Source organism: Ambystoma mexicanum, chromosome 4p, assembly GCF_040938575.1.
Source record: "Ambystoma mexicanum isolate Mex_15411 chromosome 4p, UKY_AmexF1_1, whole genome shotgun sequence".
NCBI lineage: Eukaryota > Metazoa > Chordata > Amphibia > Caudata > Ambystomatidae > Ambystoma > Ambystoma mexicanum.
This window is the reverse complement of record NC_090927.1, coordinates 423,079,897-423,101,487: the sequence shown is the minus strand read 5'-3', so window position 1 is coordinate 423,101,487 and position 21,591 is coordinate 423,079,897.

Here is a 21,591-nt window from a genome sequence, read left to right as displayed (position 1 = left end):
CAAAACTGTGTAGTACAAGCTTACATCAAAGGTTGGGTTTCATATACCTGTAGTCAGAGTTGTTTTTAGTGTTCCCTACTGCATACAAACGTTGCCTAACACACATCATTGTATGAAACCGGTGTTGCTGTTTCGCCATCTCAATGGCTTTCATTTTGAATCAGAAAGAATACAGGTTGAATGTACTGGAATTGAAACCCACTACCTGTAGGTTGTGCACATACCTCTGGAACACCAGAATAAAACCCCAAATATGGCTATAATAGTTTACAAAGATAGGGCCATAGAAACAGGCAACCTTTAAATCCAGTTAGCTGCACATTTGACACCCCAATGGCGCGAACGGCAAAGCAAAAATAAACACCCTATAAATCTGCTTCCAAAAATTGCTCCAGAAGCAATCACATTTTCAAACTCATTTTAAGGCACTGCGAACATCAGCTCCAGTCAAGATGGATGTGCAGAAAATTTCACTTGTGTAGCATTTCAGCTCCGAATTGTCTTTCTCTATTTTCCATCCCTCTTGAATTAAAGTAGTAATGTGTTTTAATTATCATGTTATTGTGTCTTATTATTGATGTGCGATGGCTTAATTGTTATGTCAAGTGCAAAGCATGCATAATAAACAACAGCGCAGTGAAGGTTATTCGGGAGACAGCCAGTCATTGTGCTAAACATTAAGGGTGATTTGCTGCCGCCTAACCCAGTAGAACATATGCACTGTACAAACTGCATCCTTTCTGGAATACTAAAAGTGTCTCTATCTGTACAGTGGCTGATTCTGCACAGCCATCCTTAAGAGGTAGGGGATGCAAAGGCAAACATGGGTGGTGGGCTAGCAGCCCCGACAACAATAGGTTGAAAGCCAGCACAAAGAGGGGTCAAAGCATTGCTGTACTCATGCATACTCTCCCACTCTCTATTGTCAGATTGCAAAAACAATTGACACATTTAACTCAAAAAAGCACTCTCCAGTCATACAATGTGGAATTTAATTGAGCTCATATCTTGTATTCCTGCAATCCAAAAATGTCTTAACATCATCCCCATCCTTTTCACTGAGAAAGTAGAACATTACAATGCTCTCATGCAGTGCCCGGCTAAAAAATAAAAAAAAAAACCTTGCTGCTGCTCCGCACCCTGCTAGCTGGTCGCCCAGTTGCCCCTCAAATCCCTCCAGCTTCCTCTAAACACTGCCATCCGTAACCTTCCCACTGCGTAGCACCCTGAGTCGAGTCCTGCCCCAAAGCTACGCCGCTTCTCACACTGATGAGTTGTCCCAGCTCATAACATACTTCGTGAACGCCCCCCTTTTCTCTGGCACAGTTCCCAAACTCTTGCAAGACTGATACACACTTTCTAATGATGATCTAACTAGACCCTAAGAACTAGTGAATTCCCCCCTATGGCTGGTTCTCTCTGGCTGTGTCAAAGTAATGGGACAATAAATGGCTGCTCACTTGATATCCCAAGAGGAAACTCGCTCACTCCTTTTTTTTTTGCCAGCCACACTGACTGTCTGGGATCTTCCAGCTAGTAAGGGGAGTTCAGTAATACTCATCTCTGTCTCCAGACTGTAATAAAGAGGGCCACAGCATTTTAGTACACCAAATGCAAACAGTGGCAGGAGACACTGACAGGGCTCTAGAAACGTTCTCCTACTTCCTAGCAGACGACCAATAACAGAGCAGGGTATTGGTAACCCTCTAACAACCTCGAATATCCTTCCTTCCCCCTAGAGATCCAACTTCCTGACTGGAACCTCTCCTGTTCAACATGTATGTCAAAGCTTCAGAGAACACCAACTCCACGTTCATGAATAAACTGTGGACACACAGGTCTAGCTGCATGTCTTTTGCACACTACAAATCCATTTCTCCACTATCTCTACAGTGGCCTGACAGCAGGGCCGGTGCAAGTATTTCACCTGACCTAGGCAAAAAGTAATTTTTTAAGGCTCCTCCTTACCTTGCCTATCCAGCTCCCACTGTGCACCACCACTTCATATGCTTGGGCGGTGGAGGGGAAACGCATGTCATCTCCTTCCCTCACCATAACACCACATGAACCCCCCTCTATAGATAAGCCACTGCAAGGATACCCACAGAGACGATTGTGAAAACGAACTCTGCAAAGTTAATTCATTTTTCAACACAGTGTGGGACTACGGAGGCACGTGCAGCCCATCCCCTTACTTTACACACTGGCACCTCCTTCTTAGTCTACTGTAGGTGAGTGCCTAGATGGCCTAGTGGCAGCACCAGCCCTGCCTGGCAGTGATTTAGGGGGTAATTCATAGAAATCAGCGCACACAAGTGGCGCACGCGTTTGGCCATAGTGTGCACGTGGGGCAGTGTTTGCCAGCCGCGTGAGCCAAAATCCATTTCCGCGCACAGCGTAATCATGGATTCTAACATCCATAACGAGCCGTGGCGCAGAGTGGCGCAGTGAAACTGCAGCAGCGCCATTTACACCCCCGACCCCGCCCCGTGCGCCATGAACAGCACACAAATCCCATACATGACGCACAGGCCAGTGGCCCAGCATACAGCCCCCCAACCACGAAAACGTCTGTAAAACTCCCCACGCACCCCCCGAATACAAGAACCCCACTCGCAGCGGGGTGTGCGTGGAGAATCACACGCAACAGGCCTTGTGCGAGCAGGCTATGTGTATTTCGGGGGTGCGTGGTGAGAATCACACGCGATAGGCCTTCTGCGAGCGAGGTACGTGTATTTCGGGGATGCGCGTGGAGAATCACAAGTGACAGGCCTTGTGCGAGCAGGTACATGTATTTCGGGGGTGCGCATGGAGAATCACATGGGACAGGCCTTGTGCGAGCGGGTATGTGTATTTCGGGGGTGCGCGTGGAGAATCACATGCGATAGGCCTTGTGCGAGCGGGGCATGTGTATTTCTGAGGTGCGCGTGAGGAATCACACGTGATAGGCCCTGTGCGAGTGGGGTATGTGTATTTCGGGGATGCACGTGGAGAACCACACGCGATAGGCCTTGTGCGAGTGAGTATGTGTATTTCGGGGGTGTGCGTGGAGAATCAGACGCGATAGGCCTTGTGCGAGCGGGGTACGTGTATTTCGGGGGTGCGTGTGGAGAATCACACGCGACATGCCTTGTGCGAGCGGGTACGTGTATTTCAGGGGGTGCGCGTGGACAATCACAAGCGATAGGCTCTGTGCAAGCGGGGTATGTGTATTTCAGGGGTGCGCGTGGAGAATCACACATGACAGGCCTTGTGCGAGCGGGTACGTGTATTTCGGGGGTGCGCATGGAGAATCACATGCGACAGGCCTTGTGCAAGCGGGGTACGTGTATTTCGGGGGTGCGCATGGAAAATCACACGCCATAGGCCTTGTGCGAGCGGGGTACTTGTATTCCGGGGGTGTGTGTGGAGAATCACACGCGACAGGCCTTGTGCGAGCGGGTACGTGTATTTCGGTGGTGCGCGTGGAGAATCACACGCGATAGGCCCTGTGCGAGCGGGGTACGTGTATTCTGAGGGGTGCGCAGGGAGTTCCAAACGTGATTTTGCAGTGTGTGTCCTCCAAGGTGTGCTCTGTACCCCCTCCCCAGCCCCTGCAGCCAGCCCACACCACAGGGGACTACCCTGCACCCCTGGTCATGTCCCATAGGCAGTCCATCCACCCTGGCCATGCCCCCCAGCCAGCCCACATGTCACCATGCACCAGTGAGCACCGAGTCATGTCCCCCTGCACCCCCACCCCGCCAGCACTGACGGGCACCTGCCAGCAGCCCCCGACACATGACCCCCTGCACCCCCACCCACCCAGCATTGACGGGCACCTCCCAGCAGGCCCCGACTCATGTCCCCCTGCACTCCCACCCCCCCAGCATTGACGGGCACCTGCCAGCAGGCCCGGACTCATGTCCCCCTGCACCCCCACCCACCCTGCATTGACAGCCACCTGCTAACAGGCCCCGACTCATGTCCCCACCCAACATGTCATAAAGATGCACATTCATGGGCCTCATGTCCACCAAAATCCCACTGCACATCACCCCAGTCTTGAGACACAATCAAGTTTCCCATCCACCCCACACTGAAAGGCCTATTTCTTGTCACAAACCAAAAGTCAACTATGCACATCAACACATGTCTGTCACACACACACACTGGGTGCCAGTGATTGTGTAAACCCACAAGTCCAAAAAAGAAAAAAAAAATAATGAAGTCACAATCCAAAGTAATCCAAATAAAGTCAGTGAAAACTCCTTGTCCACCAAAGCAAATCCAAAGGAAACCTACATTTAAAAATCCATTGATCCATGGTGATGTAAAATAATATTTTCGCAGAAATCCACAGTCCAACTATGTACAAAGATTGAAACCAGGGTCCATGAGCCCAACAAGTGAAATTAAACCTATAAAAAAACCCTACCTAATTAAGAACTATATACAAAAATGTGGGGTATTATCCAAGTGTCCCAAAAGAAAAAAAAAGAGAAAGGAAACCTAACACTAACTAACTATATAAAATGGCGGCGGGCAAGTCCTACAGCTCACTCTGTGATGTTGTGGGCCAGGGCATCATCAAACTCCATGTCAATCTCCTGGAGGCGGGCCTCTGCCCTGGCCCAGAGGTCTTGCAGGGATGCAGTCATGGCCTGTTCCAACTCCCTGCGAGTTGACGCCCGACGCATGGAGAACTCCGCCTTGACCATGGTGAGCCACGCCTCTTCCGCCCGCCGCCGCTCCGCATCTATCCGCTGGCCCAACCGCAGCCACACGGAAGACACACCCGTTCTAGGGTCCTCCTGCCCTCTGGACGATGCCTGCCCCTCTGATGTTGATGGCCCCGAGCCATCATCGCTCCCACCTAGAGCCTGCTGCTGCTGCTGTCCATGTGCCCTGTCCGATGATGCCTGCACATCCTCCATCTACTGGTCTCCAGTTGTTGGGGTGTCCACCCCTGCTGGACTGCCACCTCCCGACTGTGGCAGGGATGGGATCTCCACCAAGCTGGCTGTGTTGGTCAGGCCAGGTCCACAGGGGGCCCTGGTGGAATCTGGGCCAGAAGACGGCAGGGAGAACGACTGGCGCATAGTCTCCACAGAGGAGGAGAGATCCCGCAGAGTGCGTGACACATGTAGGAACCCACCGACCATGGCCCCTCCCAACTGTGCCACGTTGCCACACAGCTCTTTGTGACGGCATGCATGGCCCCCAGGAAGCATGCACGTCATCACGAATGACACACGTGCGCAACGCGACACCAATCAGGACGGAGCCCATGCGGTCATGGGACTCCTCGTCCGCAGGTAGTGAAGAGCCAGATGACGTGGGCCTCCCTCTACCTGCGGACGGGCCTGGGACGGGGCATCCCTGCTGGTGCATAGTGGTGCAGTCACAAGGTCAGGGACAGCGACATGCACAGGCCCCGCCGCGGCAACCTGTGCTGTCTCCTGACCCTGGCCCTGGACTGCACCACTTGCACCAGTGGTACTGCCCCCACCAGGCCCGATGTGCGGCTCAGTAGCAGGCTCCTCCTCCTCTGTGGAGACCACCAACCTGGATGTCTCTGCACCGTCTTCCACCATTGCAAGCCCCTGTGGGGGCTCACCCGGCCCTTCCGCTACAGCCTTAGTGGCAGACGCGGCAACAGTCCCCTCGCTCCCGGATGATGGCAATACCTGGGAGGGTGGCTGGGCCTTGCGTCGCCGCCCGGTGGAGGCATCCCCGCCGCTGAGCTCCACACCGCCCTCTCCTCCCTCTTCTTCACTCGACGCTGCATAGAGGGAGACATAGAACACAAGCATCAGGGTCCTGTACAATAGTCCCCTAGACAGGAAGCAATAACATATGAGTGGCACTGTAAAATGTCACTTCCATCCTGTCCCTCCACAACACATGCGTCAATGCAGGCAACACACATGCAGAAACAGGCACGACGCATGCAATCAACATCAGCATCCATGTACAAGGGCCTCTATTGCCATAAATGTTGCCTTAAACTCACATGCATCAGGTCTCATACTGATCCCATGCACACACATCACCGGAGGATCATGCATCATGGCTCGTACACCACAGAGACAGTGGATACAAGGGTGACCAGACTGCATAAGTAAATCTACACATCATCACGGACATGTGTCATGCATCCATGGCGTTTCAAAGTCACACACATGCTTCTCAGACACACAGACATGTACGCCATACATGTACATGAGAGCAACACCCATCTCTCACTCCCCATCCATGTCCAAGAACAGGTTCAGTCATGCATTCATGTGTGCATTCCGCATACTGCTCCCCATGTTGCATTGGAACACATGCACCATCCATGTGGTTCACACATTACTGGTCTCACATGCATTTCCATGATGTCCCTGCACACACACATCCATACATGGCCTATGTTACACATACAGGCAAGTAGCTGACTACCAGCACACTGCAACATGCCCTGTTTCACACAGCAATGCATGGCCACTTACCGCTCAACTCCAGAAGGGTCTTCCTCCAAAGGATCTGGGCATGGAGTGCTGGGCTTATGCGTTCCAGGACCCTCATCTGGATGTTGGTCAGGCTGACCCGGCACCCCTCTGCATCCTCTGCCTTCATGAGGCACCGGGCCTTGTTGAGGGTCCTGGACCTGAAGTCCTCCCAGTGCTTCCGGATGTGCCTAATGTCGCGGGTTGCCACCCCCTCTGCGTTGATGGAACCACTACCTTCTCCCAGATCCTCTCCCATCCTTCCTTGTCGGCGCACGATGGTGTGAAGAGGGCATCATAATGCCCCAGAACATGCTTCACAAGGACACGAACTTCCTTCTCACTGAAGCTGGTGGAATTCTGCCTCTCTGGCTGGGGGTCGCCAGTGGTCTCAGATGGTGTTTGGCCCGACATGGCGACCCTCGAGGCAGGTGTGGATGGGAAACTGGGTCCTGGGGCTGGGCTGTGGAGCGATGGTATCCCAGTCAGGAGTCTTCTGTTTCAGCAGGGGTGGACACAGCAACTGGACCCCTGTAGATGGCTGACGTGCAGGCACCAAATAGCAGGGCACGTGGGCAGCAGGCAGGCAGGCAGCAGCAGATGGCAGGTGGGAGCGTGCTCGGGGCTCTTGGGGGCAGGGAAACGGCCTTTTTGGCAGGAACGTGGTCTTCCGTGTGTTGTCGCGTGGCCAGCTTGATACAGAGTGATTTAGCACGTGAAAAAAGTGCACGTCAGCGTGTAATTTGAGGAAAGACCCTTAGCACGTAAGCGCGTCTGTGACGTAACGCGCACGGGCGTTTCCCTCAACACAGGTGCATACTGGATCAGCACGTGAAAAAACCACACGTCTGTGTGTGAATGCATGTACTTCGAGGAAAGGGCCTAAGCGCGTAAGTGACGTGACGCGCGCGGGCGTTTCCCTCAGCACAGGTTAAAGATGAGCAGGGCCAGCAGTTCGCTGTACGTGCCTTTCGTGGAGACCGACGTATGTGTTGCTACTTCGTGTTGTTTCGCGCGCCATCACAACCTCACAGCGGATCAAGGGCATATCTCTTCTTTTGGCGGGGGTATTGGCTACGCGTGTTTTTCATCATCATGCTAGTTTGACGGTGAGTCACGCACGCTATTTTTCCCACTGCGGGTGCCCCTGTGTATCGCGTACCCATTTTCGAGGTCATAGTAGCCTGCATGTCCCACGCGTATGCGTCTTTCGTGTTCCTGGGTGCCACCGCGTACTGTGGGAGATTAATTCCACGTACGTAGGCTGCAGGGGTTGCGTGCATGGTTTTACAGCAGTTTTGGGGTGCCTGAGCGTTGCGTGACCCGTCACTTCATCACCGGGGTCACATACAGCCTTGCAGGTGCAGGTGTGCTGTTAACATCTTGCATCCCACCCCCTTCACGCCAATTGCCCAGGACAGTTGTTGTGTACACCTCCCATTGGCACTTCTCCATATGTGCCGGCACTACTCCATCTGTGCCAGGGTTGGGAGGCCACCAAAGGTGAGGGGCGCCTCAGCTGGGCATACTCCTCGTGGCGGGCGTGGTCAGGGATGTGGCTGGGGTGACCAGGGAGTAGGGGGACTCCAGGGTGTCCAGGGTGACCGCAGAGGGGGAAGAGGCAGGGGTGCGCCACTTGGGCATGATGTTGTGCCATGTGTTGGCGCAGTCATGCCACCACCCCCTGTGGTTCCGGGAGATGCACTTCTGCATCTGGCACTGGCGCCCATGTGACCCGGCAGTCCGTTCCATCTACTGCCACGGGCCCAAGGGTAGTGATAGCTGCAGGTGCAGCTGTGGGCACCACCACCCAGGCTCAGGGTCTGCCAGCACAGGCTGCGTTGGCACTTGAAGAGTCCATGGAAGATTTCCAACAGGGCAGGAGGAAACCGTAGGTGCACGCAGGGCTGCCCTGACTGAGACACGTGTCCCTGCTGCCCCAACCAGCCGGGTGTTGGCAAGTGCAGGGGCAGATGCAGCCAACAACACCCCAGTTGTGAGTCCACCAACCAGGACAGTCGCGGTCAATGACCCTGCCACAGCGGATGTTGCTGTGCTGGGTCCATTCGAGGGCACCCAGCTGCCACTGACGCAAGTCAGGCCTTTGGTCGTCCTTCCACCTGCCACTCCCTTGGCTCAATCCACCGGTGCCGCTGGCCATAGTGTTCAGGGTGGCATTTGCCAGCCAGGGTCTGCCCCAACATCCAAGAGGAGGAAGGTTGCACCTGCAGCACAGACTGGGACCCCACACACAGCCACGACCTCCTGCACGTCAACGAAGAAGCCTTTCTGTGTGCAGGAACTGGACTTCCTCCTGGACTACGTGCGGGACCACAACCGTGACATACTAGTGGAGCCTAATTGTAAAACTATGGCTGCCCATCGTGATACCCACTGGAAGCAAGTTGCAGAACAGGTGAGTGCATTCGGCCATTAGGTGCGCATGGTGCAAGAGTGCAAAAAGCGTTGAAATGACCTCAAACACAGTGCTAAGGCAAAGTTTGCCTCAAATTACAACATGACTCTGGTGACTGGCAGTGGGCCAGCACCTGAGGAGGAAGACCTCACTCCGCATGAGTCACTCGTTGCAGAGTTCATACCACCTGAATCGGTCAAAGGAGTGGGAGAGATGCCGGACTTTGATGCCCAGTCCAGTGTGTGTTGCTGCGTGTTTGTCGAGGCCATGCGTGTTTTACTTGTGTGATGTGTTGTGCATGACTGCCACTACATATCATGTGTACATGGCTCTGATGTACAAGTAATGCAATGCTTCACTGATGCATGGCTGCTCTGCAGGATGGTGGACATGTGGAGCAGATGTGGACTGTCCTCATCACCACACTTGCAGCCTACTCACATGCTGGTCACCTGGATGCCCCCCGGTCCATGTTCCAGCTCACTGGGAGTTCTGCATGTAGCCTGGGGTGTCCTTCCTCTCAGCACTCGGACTATGTCATTGCATGACTGACATGCATGTGTCCACTGCCTGCATGCGGGTACTCCACATAGGAATGCTCCCTTGCCCCTCAACCCCCCCTGCACCCCAATATCACCTTTGCACTGGTCTGCATCATTTTGCCGTAATGCAATGGCCTGTTCATGCATCCTGTGTACATGCTAACTTCTACCAGCCAACCTGCCAGACATGTGCAGTGGGGTACATCCTTTGTACTTGATGCAGGGTGTCTCACTTGAACAGATGTCAGATGCTCCGCAGGGACATGAGTGCCCATTCATGCCCCATGTGCATTCCATGAATGTCCCTATGTGTCATTGACTGGATGATCATTGTAGTACGTGTTCAGGGTGACCTACATTGCATGGCATTTCATCAGCCTTCCCATGGCCACTGTGGCTCAGTCCTGCGTCCCACACATGTTTAGGGTGTGACAGTCTGTGTGGGTCACAGGCCTCAGCCTGTTTCAGGCCCACTGACTCTGTCCAACTGGTGTAGTGTCTTCTGCATACGTGGGTGTACTCCTGAGGGTTCATCATGTGTCCTGCTTACTGTCTCATCATCATCTGCTGTGTTGTCACTTGACTCAGATGATGCAATTGATGCTAGTCAACACTGTCTGCCAATGCAGAGGTGGTTATCCTTTTGATACCATGCAAGGCACCCCTGCATTTTCACTTCGGGTGAGGGGTGGTTTGCTTGTAGCCATGCAACCCATCGCATGCACATTTCACGTGATGCCTGAACTTGACCTTGCACTGCCTTCACGTTTTCTGATACACATCATGAAGTACTTGTACATGTAGATACTGAATAGGTTACAAATGTCCAGCACTGCATCGACCCACTTCTGAGCGGATTAACACCCTTCTACATGCCTAATCACAGAAGCAATGTCAAGTTCACCCGGCATGCATGGCAGGTTCTCTTTTGTGTGTGATATGTTTGCTTCATGTGTTGGGTGTCTGTGTGATGTCCATGTGTGTGTGTGTTGCCTGCTTCTAACATGTGTAGTGATCTGTTTTTCTCTCTAATTTTCAGATGATGACGCAATGGATCCAGAGGATGGTGTTGTCATGCCAGGCACAGGGTTGTTATCACTACAGCAACCCGGCACAAGTGGGGGTCGTGGGGTGGTAGGCCACGAGAACCCACATGTGCTACAGACCATCTTGTCTTTGGCTGGCAATGAGTCCAGCCCAGATGACCACTCTGACGTCCATGTCGAGTTGGATGTGCATCAGGTCCATACGTCAGGGGTGAGTGATTCTGATGTGGACACTCCTCTGTCCGTGACACCTGCACTGAGGGGCCAGACAGTGGTGGGACCTCCGCCTGTGGTGGATCGGGATGCAGGGTCACCCTCCACACCAGTCGCTGATGGGCCTGGGCCATCACATCGACGGGGGCATGTAGTTGTGCAGCCGCGGGCGGTGCCAACCCAACAAGGACGGCCGGTCCTTGGGTCCCGCTGGTGTCAAGCCCAACAACGCGGTGGCCACGCGCCACCGAGGTATACTGAGTGGGAGCAAGACATGACTGCCAATTCAGAACGCCAGGGGTCAGCAATGGAAAACATTGCTGTGAGCATGAAGCGTGTTGGCCAATCCGTGCTCCCCCCTGCTAGGCAGGTGCTTCTCCAGCAGCAGGCGGCACAGTCGACGGCCCGCTCGCTCAGGCTGGGCGTGGCGGCCTCAGATAGGGCACACCAGGCTGAAATGTTGTCTTTGCGTCAAGCAATTGCTGCTCACGCAGAGGCACACATGGAGGCCCTGAGGCTGAGTATGAGTCCGTCAGATCCACTCTGGGTGTCCTCTTGATGTCCCAGAGGGCACGGTCAGAGGAGAGGTTTGCGCAGCTTGAGCGTACCATCTCAGCTGCGCTACATGCTTGCCGGGAGGTGCATCAGTTGTCCAGCCAGGCCTTGCAGGAAGAACTCCGGGTTACACGTATTACCTTGCAAGAGGAAGCACGCATATCACGGGAGGTTCTGCATGCAGACCTACGTGGCATCGCTGCACAGAACCAGGCTCACCCGTCCGGCAGACTTGATGCCAACGAGGGGCAAGCTGCGGCTAGGTGTGGTCAGGCTCCTGTGCCACGTCCTCCTTTTCAGGAAGAGCCAGACTCGGACGACGAGGTATCTCCCACACAGGTCGGGCTGTGCAGGCGTTGAGCCCATGGAGGTTTTTTTTTTTCCTCAACATCATCGCATGTGGGTGTTGAGCAGCATCCTGTACCTCCCCCCTCCTGGGTGCCTTCCCCCCGGGTCGTATGTGGCCATTTTTGATTTTTCTTTTTAGTTTAGTTAGTTAACTTACGATTTGATAGTAAGTTCATTAGGTAATGTAGTTTTTTTTATAGTTAGTGTAATTAGTTAATATAGTTTAAAATTGCTTGTCTATTGTGCTTTCATGTGACGGTGTGGTGCTTTGTGGCTTTTGAAAGCATCCACTGTCTGTTCCAGCTGGTCCCTTCAAGCTTGTCTTGTGTATGTGTTTGCAGCTTGGGGTCCTGACTCACATAAGCCACTCCTGCTTCCCTTATCCATGGGCTCGCAAGGATGGTTCGGTGTTACAGCCTATTTCACAAGGGCTTTGGACTGTCATATCTGTGGCGTGTTAACACCCCTAGTGGGGATTATAGGGGTCTTATCGACCGCATTTCTCCTTTTGAGAGATGTGTGGTTTCCTCAATCATGTGTACATTAATTGATATACATTGTGTAGTATGTTTCTTATCTTTACTGTACATGTGCTTGATTCAATTCATGCTGTAGAACGTGGCTACCATACTTTGCCTGTCAAAGTCACACTGATGGTGTGAATTCTGATGTACGTCTCTGATATGGTCCAGTCATGACCTGCCTGAAGAGATACGCACAGGGGAATTCCCAGCATTAATCATGTGTTTTGTGCCCTTTCTGCAGGGGAATGAGCCTCCAGACCACCTTTACCAGCAGACATGGGCCATTGGACGTCTGGCAGCTGGACACGTTCGGTGGTGCAGACATGCGCATGTGTGCCCAAGCGGAGCCACAGGGATTGTGCTCATACATCCAATAGAAGCAGACGTGTTTCCAGGAACTCCAGGCAAGGTGAGCAGCACAAGGGGGCCACACAGCAGCCAACCTTCCACCAGGCCAGTTGCACATGCATGCTAAGTAGCGCCACTGACGGTCAGCTTGGACAGTTATTGGTGTTGAAGCGCACAGTACAGCTAAGATGCGTTGGTGGACTAATGGCTAGTTGATGACAAAGGTGTCAGGGGCACATGCAGGGGCAGTTGCACATATCCTCCGGTCCACCATGGTCCATTGAGGCAGATGTATTAGCCCTGTAGCGTTCCGATCCAGGGAAAGTAGCAGCGCACAGGGACACACAGCGAGGGGCAGACTCGTGTGCAGTGCATGTCATTTGCATGTTTAAATTGACACATGCACTACCTACTGCATTTGTGGGATGCCGGAACACGACTTTTACTGAAGTCGTACCTCGCTAAATGCGTCTAGCTGCTTATCCAGGGAAGATTGGATGTTGTGTGAATCTTGACACGTTGGTCTTCCATTTGCCACGCACCCATGTGCGCTGGACTTACTGCATTGACTGTGTATGAACCATCATGGGGGGAATCTTACGTATGGATACAAAGTACCACACAAGATTGTTTGTTTGTAGATTAGTTTGTTACTTTGGGGCATGTATGGTGGTGTGTGTGTGTTATGGGCACACACAGATTAGTAACTCTCACTCTCTTTGCAGCATTGAGCTGCTCCTGTTACCAGACCTGAGAGTGTGCAGGCAGGAGGCCAGCACTCACCCCAGAGATAAGTTTCTCTTTGACTTCCATTTGAGTCATTTGGTACAATGTGCATGATGAACATGTTTTGTCTGAGTGTGTATGTGTTAATGTGAATAGTAGATTTTTGTACATTCCCTACTTTCCCTTGACAATCCTACTCCCCTCTCCTGCCCCTCTTTCCGGTTATCCAGAATACCAATGCCTGTCCCAACAACATATCCCTGACCCACCTTCCCCATCGGGGTCTCAGAGGCCTGTGTAAGTTTGACCTTGCAGGCACCCAGACCACGCTGGGGGTGGTTGGTTCATGCCACTCCTGCGCCTGTACACCGAAACTGTGACACTACACATCGGTTTGTGGTGCATCATTGTATATTATGTACCAAACATGGTACACATCCTGTTGTAGCATTGTTTCACTGTGCTACCTTGGTTGTTCCATCATTGTGCTAGTACTTGTGCTTTGTGATTTACTGCTACTTCAAGTCATCTACTGGAGACTCTTCTGGTGTATTTTGCTGCCTGCAGGCTTTTTGCTTGCCTTGTGTGTTTGGCTCCTTTGAGTCGTCTTTGATTTGTTATTTTTTCCCAGTCAAGGTGGGCTCTGAGGGTGCTGGACACTTTTTACATGCAAGGTGGAAGATGGAGACAAAGGGGAAAGGTGATCTTGTGGCCAGGTAGACTTCAAGGAAGAAGGCTACATACCCCAGGCGCAGTTGTTCAGCGGGTCATGGTGATATGTGAGGGAGGGGGGGGTATTTTGTTGTTGGACAGTTGGCTTGGCCTACAGTGTGATGGGCACCCTGACATTGTAATTGTGGTGTCCTATGTACATGATGTATTCTGCTGATCAATGCCTGTTCATGTGTTGTATTTGCCTTTCAGGTGTGAGGGGATTGGAGTGGTTTGACATGCTGGGGTGTACAGATGGGCAATGTTCACATGTGATGTGTAGAGGACACTGATGGTCAATTGATTGCACATGCATGTATTGAGTGCATGTCCCTACTGACACACACACTCGCACTATGATCCACAACATGTACAACCACCCTTCCATGTCCACATGTGCACTCAGTTTGCCTTCTGGGGCCCACTGTGTCCCTGCAGCACATGATCTATGAACATGTGTGGATCCTGTACATGCGTCATTTGTTTTTTAATTTTAGTTGGTCGTTTTCATGTGATGCTCAGGGTGTGCGTCACACACAATGGCTGGTCACTATGCTGTGTGCTGAGAAGTGTGTTGCAGGAAATGGAGACAACACACAGATTCTGCAGTGGTGATTTTGCCATGCCCAATGTGCATGTAAACAGGCATTCATTGTTATGTTCATGCTTCAACTGTCGGTATGCATTTGGGTATGACTTGTTTTGTGTGGGAGGTTGTTGGTCAGTCATTTCATCTGATTCCATGACAGGCATCATTGTCTGACACCACTTTCCATTTTTCACATGTCAATTTGTACATTATTGGTACTGTGCTGGTGTTTTGCTATTGCTTGCCATGTCATGGTGTGGCAGGCAAGGGTGATGTGGTTTTGGAGGGTTTGGGTGACATACCAGTGATTGTCATGGCCTGTTTTGCAGGTGTGCGTGATACACACCTTGCATGTGTTCCTTTTGGTCACACAGGATTGGTTAGGTTTGAGTAGCTAGGGATGCACACAATGTGGCACTTCCATGGCAACATTCTCAGGTTGGTAAGGTTGTGACAGTTGACTGTCTCTTTGTCATCATCGATTGTCACCTAGTATATGCCAGGCCTGTGTACTCCGCAGGGGTGAGAGTTTAGGTGAAAAATGTGGCCACAAGCTGGGTCCGGGGTGCCTCGCCACGTGCCCTATCCCCTCCCATGGGCAGCGTCTGTGCCTGTGGTTGGGGATGTGGGGGCACCATCATGTCCACTGGTACGCCCTGCCGTGTTGCTACATTGTGCAGGACGCATGCTGCCACAATGATCCTGCACACTACTGGAGGTGCATAGAGTAGCTGCCCACCAGAGCGGAAGCGTGACTTAAGCACTCCAAATGTGCGCTCCAATATGCCCCTGGTTGCAATATGGGCAGCGTTGTATCTTACCTGGGGTGGTGTGGTGGGGTTCCGGATTGGCGTCATCATGTGGTTGCTCAGAGGGTAGGCCCTGTCCCCTGGAGAGGTGATAATGGTTGTGATTATTGGGGTTTGTGTATTTGTCTGTGTGTGACATGCATGCATGTGCACGGGCATTTGTACTCACCTAGGAGCCATGTGTCACCATGCTGCACAGCTTCCAGGGCCCTGCTTATGGTGGACATTCTGTATATGAAACTGTCATGGGTGGAGTCTGGGTAGTTTTCATAGACAGAGGTGATGATTCCATTTGCATCGCATACCACCTGCACATTGATGAAATGCCAGTGCTTGCGGTTTTAGTAGATGTGCTCAGTGGCCCTAGGTGGATGTAGGGCCACATGGGTGCAATCTATGGCACCGAGCACTTTGGGGAAGTGTGACACCCTGTAAAAGTCTTGGACAACGGCCTGCCTTTCTGTGGGTGTTCTGGGCATGTATATGTGCCTGCGGACTGAGAGGTGCGCAGTCATGATTGCCAAGACCTCGTGTAGGCAATGTGACTGCATGGCCTGTGAGACCCCCCACTATGGCAGTTGTCTGCTGAAATGACCCAGTGGCCAAAAAATGCAGGACATTGAGCACCTTCTCCAAGGGGCTTAATGCTTGGGAGCAGAGGGTGGGGGATGTAAGGTCATCTTCCCACTCCCTGACCAGGTCTAGGATGATACGTGGAAACCTATACCTGCCGTAGACTTGGTCATCAGGCATCCCAAAAAGGCTAGTCTGCGGCGAAAAATGCAGGCCCTGGTTATTCTCCTCCTCCTGCGGTGTGCCGCGATCAGTGCTGCGACAATTGGGGCATTCATGGAAGCAGTATAAACGTGTTTGTTGTTTGCGCGCACTTTTATACTGTGCGCAGGGATGCTTATACCTGCCTTCCTGTGGCGGACGTGTTGACGCCTGTGTGCGTCTTTTTGCGTGCGCTTGTTTCCCGTATTCGAATCCATGAATACGAGTTGTTCGCGTGCGTGTGAGTGTTCCGTGTATTTCTTCAGTTACGCCTTCTTTGTCACGCGTTGTTCCCCATTCCGCGCGTTACGCCCATTATCCTGCCCCCTTTTTGGTATGTGCGCGGACGTTGTGCGCTTTCCCTGTGCACGTCGCGCACAGAGTTCGGGTTGTTCCAATGATGTGTGCACCCGTGTGCGCCACGCACGGAATTGGCGCACTACCAGTGGAAAACACGCGCAGCCCCTTCCTTGAATCGCACACGTGCGCATGATCTTGCTTTCTCTCGCTTGCACCACCTTGCGCCAGCTTGCGCTGTGATTTTCAGTGCACGTTTGTTACGTGAATCGGCCCCTTAGTTATGGAGCATAATCAGCCTCAATATCAACATCAATCTCACGAGCTTAAAAGCAGATACCCGCATATCAGGCACCAAGAACCTTCTCAAAGCTATTCACAACCTACTCCCATAAGAAATTACCCATCCAGAATAAGATAGATACCACTGAATCCATTGAGTAAGCAGACATGACCTTCTAGATACAGTTGTAAAAACTATTTTTTACAAGAGAGCTAACTTGTGTGCATGTCACTCTTTTTCATTGCTTGAAACAACAATTTAATTGACTCGTTTCACAGCTACTATGCCCCAAAATATCCCTGATAGACACATGATACAGCAATGCCCGACACTGTCTGTCATTTCATCACTGGGCATCGCCTTCTCTATCACCAGTGGTCAAAGTGCCTCCCCATGCATGTCCTTTCCACCAAACACATGTGAATTCTTCTCAGATACACACACCCCAAATCACATTATAAAAACACCCTTTGTGGTTTAAAATGAGGACAGAGGAAGCAGAGGGCATGAGGAAGAGCTCAAACAAGAGTATTGAGTTCAAATCTGATGCCAATGTTTTTTTTCTTTGTTTTCAAATGCGCACTTCAGCCTTTTATTAAAAAGATTTTTTTTTTAATTCACAATTTTTCTTGTGCACCAAACTACTGCCATTTTCCCCTATATAAATGCACCATTCCAGTGAATGTATATATATATTTTTATTTATTTCTTTTATTTATTACATGTGTTACATGCCCAGACCCTGAGTTATCACGGCATAGTTACAGACAATGGAAAATACAATCTTAGAGAAGTGCACAGCAATACAGGCATAGTACAGTTCTATATTTATAAACAAAATATACAGTGGGCAGGTGGGTTAGGTCTGAGCTGGTCAGGATCTATGTTATGGTTAGAATTGAGTAAATAACCAGGTTTTTAGGGATTTTTTAAATAGCGGATAGGAATGTTCATTCTTGATATTATTGGGAAGGGTGTTCCAGTGCCTGGGAGCGAATACTTTGAAGTTGCTCCCGCCTGCTTTTTCTCTTTTATATCGTGGGATGTCGAGATTTTCGCTGTTGTTCGATCTGAGGAGTCTAGTGTGGTTTTTCTTGGTAACTGTGTTAAGGAGATATTTTGGCGCTTTGTTGGTGATACATTTGTGGGTGATCGTAAAAGTTTTAAATAGTATTCTGGCTTTAATGGGAAGCCAGTGTTTAGTTCTTCTGATATTGGATATGTGGTCAGATTTTGTTATGCCTAGTGCCGCTCAAAGGGCTTTATTCTGCTTAGATTGGAGTTTGGCTAGATTTGTATTGGATGTACCTAAGAAGAGGATGTTACAATAGTCAAGCTTTGATAGTATGAGTGCTCTTGCTAGTGTGACACAGTTTTTGGCAGTGAGGCATTTACGGCTGAGGCAGATGATATATAGTAAATATTTAAAAAGCTAACCACTGAGTTTGACATGGTGTTGGTATTAAATGGAAGTGCCTATGATCTACCCTCTACAGCATATTTAGACACTAATAAGTCTGATCTCTCCTAGTTTATAAATGCTGTATTGGGAACCTGTGATGTCATGCAATGTAGTCCCTCCAGCAATCAAATGAATTCTTTCATCATTCGACAAGGCCAAACTTTGGCTATCACTTGATTATCAAAGCTTGTGTCTCCTTTGACGTTGTGCAGCTGTTCCACACTGCCCATTATTATTATTATTATTATTATTATTATTATTATTATTATTATTATCATTATCTATTATAACAACGTGTTTGTATGGAGCATGTCCTTTCTTCTGGCTCGTGTGCAGTTACTCTGTCAATCTCCTGATTTTACTTCTGTCTTTACTCCCTTCATCTGGTGCCTTTGGTCTTTAGTTAAAATGTAAAATTATGTGTGTAAACAATTTCATATTACTATTTGTGTTGATGTTTATAAGTGTAACCGATTGCAGGAAATCTTAGGCCATACCAGTTCACCCAAACTACTGTACCATCTACCACACATCAGAGGTAATGCTTGTTTCATCTTTGATGGCTGCCGTGGGGAGCGACAGACGAGCAGCATCTGGACCCGCTGCTGCCGGTGGGATTTTTTTTAGGTAAATAATATTCAATAATGTAGTCCTCTATGCATGAGGGAATCCAAAGAAAGAGAAAAAAAATGATGCACTTTTACTCTCTGTATTTTATATTGGGCTTTGGCTGCATTATGAATTCCATACCTTGCATGCCTCCAGCCACATATTCACCTGTTATACTGGCAACATAGGACTGGCTATATGTGTATGCCACATTATTGCTGGTAACAAACTGCCATCACATTCAGTGATCAAGACGCTATATATTATACTACATTATATAGTAGGTTTCAATTTGTGCCATGCTTTTTTCTCATTCAGTTTGCTTCTCTGTCTGCCCACATGAAGTTGTGTCAAATAGTATTTGCCCTTAGTCAGCTGAATCAATATGATAGTTTGCAAGTTTGTGGGTGGGCGAGTCGCTGCCAATTTCACCACCCACGTACTACAAATGACTGGGGTTTATCTCTCTCCCACATTATGGTGCTTGCAGTTCTGGGCCACACATCTTAATTACAGTTCATAGTATCAGCCCCAACAGGGTACCCAGTGATAACATAAGTGGAATGAAAAGCATTTTTGTAACTACATCTATTCCTAATTGCTTTTTAACCTTCATCCAAGACTTGCCTAAATAGTTTAGGACCACAGTTAAATTAATGAATTAAACTTGTCGTAGACTAAATGGGAGGTGCACTTGGGCAAGAGGAAATAAATATTATTTCAAACATTGAATTTATTTAACAGGTGGAACCTCCAGCAATGCTTTTAATAACATTATTAGAATTTTTTTTAAATTCTGTGACATACTGTCAACCTCAAAAAACAAGAGAAATGGAATTGCATATTAACAAAAGTTGCATTTTAGAGCGCCTCTTGCAATCTCATAACTGTACTTCTATGTTCACTCCTGCTGCCTGCTCTCTAGTCCATTTATTTATATAGCTTCGGGGACGCGCAGGCATTGGGGCGCACAAATACACAGAAGGACACGCATACAGAGGACAAGTCCATTACTGTCATGGGAGATGTTAAGACATTCCTTTAACCACCCCCCGACCTCCATAGCAAGACACCATGTAACAGGGTCCTTGCACAATAACTGCTTATATCCGATAGCCTTTCTGTTTCTATATAAAGTGTATTGGTATTTTCAAAGGAACATATCAGACTGCAGTGAAAACATGGAAGAACAGACATATAGAATCAGAGAATAATCAATAAAATGAACATCGCTGCATCAAACCAAAAACCTTAATCATGTTCACTATTTCCACCTTGACACAAAAATCTACCACAATCCAGCATAAACGCAACAACTTTGAGACTTCCATCTGACACTCAAAAAAGGGGCCAAAGGAGACCACAAGAGGCAACAATCAAGTGTGGCATTTCAGGTTTCAAGTGTATAGCTCTGTCCAACCTACTGCTAATCTCATCAAAACGCTATTGTCATCTAACCGCTTAGATATTTGCTTCTCAAATGTTTCCAGCTTGAGCATATTCGCAGCAAGTCCTGCAAAATTGTCTTTTCCCACAAAATGCACACCTTCAAATTCTACTTGTTGGCTACCAGCAAAGAATTAATTGGGAGACATTCCAGGGGACCACCACCTTTACCAGACTAAAATGTTTCCAGTACAGCAGGTGGGCTGTTTCCTAAGGATTAAGTAACACATAACGATCCACTTTTCCAGGCCCAAAAGAACTCAGACTATCATTCACTATTCGTCCAGCAGTGCAGGATCTAGGTTTCACAGCTAAAACAGCTTGATCATAGCCGATTCCTCATCTCCCTCCTCCATGGAAGGGATAAACTTAAGCATGGCACAATCCTTCAGGCAAGATTATCTCAGGTGAGAAGCCATTTTAGGCTCAGTTACTAAGGGACATGGCTGTGTTCCAATGTGTAATTGATGAATCACTGAGTGCATTCCTAAATATCATTGCTTAATCCGTCTCCGATATGGGAAGGGAAAATGTGGCATGAATCTGCTTGAATGAGAGAAGCATATTACCATTGCAATCATCTTCCACTCTAACAATACCCACAGAAATCCATGAGGACCTATTCACCATACGAATAAGCCTCTCCATTCAAGTGAAGGTTTTCATTATCCCCACAAAGGTGTGTTTATACCTCCCCAATGTGTAGTTGAGGGTGGGAGGACTGCTGATAAACAGCACCCTCAGGCCATTTTGAAATGAGCAAGTAAACATCAGGTCTCATTGAGTGAGTATCAAACTCAGATCTGGGCCCTGTTGGCATTCTGTCCCTCTGCACTGTGTGAATGCCTGTTGAAAACGTTCAAAGTTGGGAAGTCAGAAACTACCCCTCTTTACATCTCTCGTGAGCACACGTCAGGGCATTTGAGGGGTCTTACCCACTACCCACGTTAATTCTGAATAGATGTGTAGAGGACCTTATGCTGCATCTCGCCCATGGTCATGGCAACATTTGTAGGGAGTAGAGTTTCACAGGCAAAGTGCACATTATAAGCAAATACAGCTCGCTTCAATTAGAAAAGTTCGGTTCATCACAAAAACACAAATCCTTATCTATCTCTGCCTAAAGAGCAGGTTTTTGGTTTCTTGAGGTCCTTCACAACACGGATGACTTATTGCTTAACAGCCTCCTTTGACCGCATGGCCTCCAATCTACCCACATGAAACCTATGGCAAGTTGCAGACACTGGCATTGCCTCTGAGTTACTCAAGTTAACTCCATAGCTAGGCGGGTTGCCACACTGTCAATCACAGACAACAGGTGGGACCCTGAGGCAGTAGGAACTGAGAGTAAAAAAAAAAACATGTCATCAGCATGTAGCAATGTCTTCTGAGTCCCCCGTGCACCCCCCCCACGATACCT